The following is a 3982-nucleotide window of genomic DNA, read 5'->3' on the forward strand; positions in this document are numbered from 1 at the left end:
ATGTGCATCATAGCCTAGCCAAATTGACACATAAAATTAACCATTACAGGAATATAGGGAGAAATGGACATAGAGACAATAGCAATGTAAGACTGATATACCTTTTAGTCATTGGGCATATCAAGCAGACCAAAAAATAAATATGAATATAATGAATATGAATACTATTAAGAATATATATTATGAATTATATATAAACTATGAATATAACATATATTTTATCTTATATTATAAATTATATAAATAGATGAGAATGGTGGTAACAATCTGAAAAAAAAGTAATGTTGGAGCCATACCTCACACTTCGTACCAGGATATATTCCAGATGGATGAAATATTAAATGTTTAAGTTGAAACCATAAATGTACTTGAAGAGCCATGGGAGACATTTCCGGTATAATCTTAGAGTGTGGAAAGCCTTTCTGAGAAAGACACAGAACCCAAAAGCCATATAAAAAAAAAAAAACTAATAAATTTAACTAAATAAAAATAATCTCTGCCTGGCAAATCCGTTTTAAGCAACGTGAAAAGACAAATGAAAAATTGGAGAAAATATTTGAAATTCTTATCACAGACAAATGCCTCATTTCTGTAATAGAATTCTTACAAATCAATAAGAAAAAAAAACTAACAATCTAATAAAAAATTGATATGAGCAGCCAGTTCATAGAAAGAAAAATACAAATGGCTCTTAAAAGAATAAAAAGATGCTAGAACTTAGTCATAATAAGAGATATGCAAATTAAAATTAAACTGAGATACCATTTTTCACCAGTCAGAATGGCAAAGATATGAAAGTGTGATAATATAGCATGCTGCTGATTCTGTCGGGAACCAGGCACTTTCATACATTGCTGGGAGATGTTGATAACATCCATAGGAATTAATCTGGCAATGTTTATCAAAATTTAATTTAGACCCAGTGAGATAATAGAAAAAATAGATATTGGTCTCTGGCCCTACCCCTACCCCCCACCCCCCCATTCCTGGCACAGAGCTCCTAAAGCCCTTGTAATTTCCTAAGTGATAAGAGCACTAGGAGCATCTCTTGTTCTAATGAGGTGACCCTAGGTGGTTCTGGATGGCTCCTGGGTAGAGGCTAGTCACCAGAAAGACCAAGCCATACTTAGAAGCTTGGAATTTTCAGCCCCACCCCCCATTCTCTGGAGAAGGGAGAGGGGCTGGAAGTGGAGTTAATAATCAACATGCCTCCATAAAATCCCAATAGCACGGGGTTTGGGGAAGCTTCCAGGTTGACGAACACCTCCACACGGAGAGGGTGATGCACCCCAACTCCAAGGGGACAGAAGCTCCTGTGCTGGGGACTCTACCAGACTTCATCCTATGTATCTCTTCATCTGGCTGTTTATCTGTATCCTTTGTGACATCCTTTAATAAACTGGTAAAGGTAAGTGTTTCCCTGAATTCTGGGAGCTGCTCTAGCAAATTAATCAAACCTGAGGAGGGGTCTTGAGAACCTCCAATTTGTAGCCACAACTTCTGTGGGTAACCTGGGGACCTACTACTTGCCATTGGCATCTGAAGTGGAGGGGGGACGTCTTGTGGGACTGAGCCCTTAACCTGTGGGATCTGACACTATCTCCAGGTAGTTAGTGTCAGAATTGAGTTGAATTGTAGCTGGTGTCACAGAGAATTGCTTGGTGTGGGGAAAAGCGTCCGCACATTTGGTGACCAGAAGTGTCAGAAGTGAAGTGTTCTGTGTGAATGTGGTTGTTGGTTGTTGGGTGAGTAGGAAAGGAGACACACAAGTGGAAAACTAGATTTTCCCAAACATAGACCCACTATTTCCATTTCTTTTTTTTTTTTTTTTGAGGAAGATTGGCCCTGTACTAACATCTGTTGCCAATCTTCTTCTTTTTTTTCTTTTTTCTCTCCAAAGCCCCAGTACATAGTTGTGTATCATAGTTGTAGAGTTGTAGCTCTTCTATATGGGACACCGCCTCAGCATGGCTTGACTAACAGATTCCTGTGCCCAGGATCTGAACTGGTGAACCCCGGGCCACCGAAGCAGAACACGCGAATTTAACCACTGTGCCACTGGGCCCCCTCGATTTCTAATAATACCCCATGGATATATTTGCACACAAATAAAATAATTTATGTACATAAACTTAACTACAAGTTTATATACTACAGTATTATTTGTAATAGCAAAATTCTGGTGACAACTTCAATGTCCATCAATAAGGGGCTGGTTAGGGGCCAGCCCTGTGGTGTAGTGGTTAAGTTTGGTGCATTCCACTTCGGCAGCCGGGATTCTCGGGTTTGGATCCCGGGTGCGAACCTACACCACTCATCAGCCACACCGTGGCAGCGACCCACATATAAAGTACAGGAAGATTTGCACAGATGTTAGCTCAGGGCTAATCTTCCTCAAGCAAAAAGAAAAAAATAAATAAAATAAGGGGCTGGTTAAATAAATTATAATACTTCCATACAATGGAATACCGTGCAGTTGTAAAAAAGAACGACGATGTTCTCTTTTACTGATATAGCATGATCTGTAATATATATTAAACAAAAAGAAACAAGGTAGAGAATAGTGGGTAAAGTATGCTACTACTTTTTGAAAAATGAGAAAAAATATATACATAATCCCTTGTAGATGCATAAAGTAATATCTTAGAAAGATACAGGAGAAACTAATAATATTGACTGCCTTTGGGGAGGGGAAGTGATTGGCTAGAAGACAAAGGTGAGGAGACTTTTCACTGTATGTACAATTTGAATGCTGAATTCACAAGTATATTACCCTTCAAACATTAAACATTTTTAAATAATAAAATATGATAAAACATATATATAAACTTAGAATCTTACCGGTAGACAATGCATGTTTCACTGTTCAAGAGACAGCTAATGAGAAAATCTCTGTAATTCTTAAACTCTGAACTCTGAAAATTCTGTAAAACAAAAATTATACAGGCCACATTCTTTGACCACCATGCAATAAAGCTAGAAATAAGTGCAAACTCTCATTGTCCCCAGCACAGGCCCCAGTCCTGCCTAAACTTGGAGCCTCCAGAGTTCAATTGAATTTATCACAGAGACCTTCTAACTTGGTCAAGGCCTATGCTCGTTTTTTATTCCCTCACCACAGAGGCTATTGGAGAAAGAGGCCAATCGTGAGTCCAAATTCTAACACTATTGAGCCCTATTTCAGAAAGTCTCGTTAAATACACTTTCTGAACACAGCTATGTGACTGTGACCTCGATCCATTTCTCCAGATGCAGAGGACCTGGCAAGGAGTCTGGCCCAAGCACCAAAAGTTACCATAAAATTCATGTTTTTACTGCCTCCTCTCGCCTTATCAGGCAGTTCCCAAAAGGTAGTCCGAAGGTCACCTCCCCACCTGCCTATAACTCATTAATAGAGGAAGAGTGAAAGCGTATGGGAGGTAGCTGAAGATGGGCTCTCAATAACCCGCAGGTAAACGTGGCCCGCTTATTGGATATCTTTACCTCTTTACCTTAACATTGTAGATCAGAATAATCATGTGATGACACAGAGGTCTCATTGGCAACATAACAGATATGATGCTAAATGTTTTTAGCAGGCAAGAACTGTTTTAAAAAATTGAATTATAAAGAATTGAGTGACTGTGTGTGTGTTTGTGTTGGAATACTAAATTACAATTTTCTAACATTATGAGCCTTTGGAACTATGATATACAAACTCCAGAAATATGGTTAATACTTTACTGATCAAGTTTCAGACATTCTGGGTAGATGATCTTTTATTTAAATATTTATATATATATATAAACATATACACCATGTGTTCTATTTTTGCCTTTTCAGTCCTCCAATATCTGGGTAAACTCTTTTTTTTTTTTTTTTTTTTTTTTTTTTTAAAGATTTTATTTATTTATTTTTCCCCCCAAAGCCCCAGTAGATAGTTGTACGTCATAGCTGCACATCCTTCTAGTTGCTGTATGTGGGACGCGGCCTCAGCATGGCC

This window comes from Ceratotherium simum, chromosome X, assembly GCF_057802395.1.
Source record: "Ceratotherium simum simum isolate JZ-2026a chromosome X, ASM5780239v1, whole genome shotgun sequence".
Lineage (NCBI taxonomy): Eukaryota > Metazoa > Chordata > Mammalia > Perissodactyla > Rhinocerotidae > Ceratotherium > Ceratotherium simum.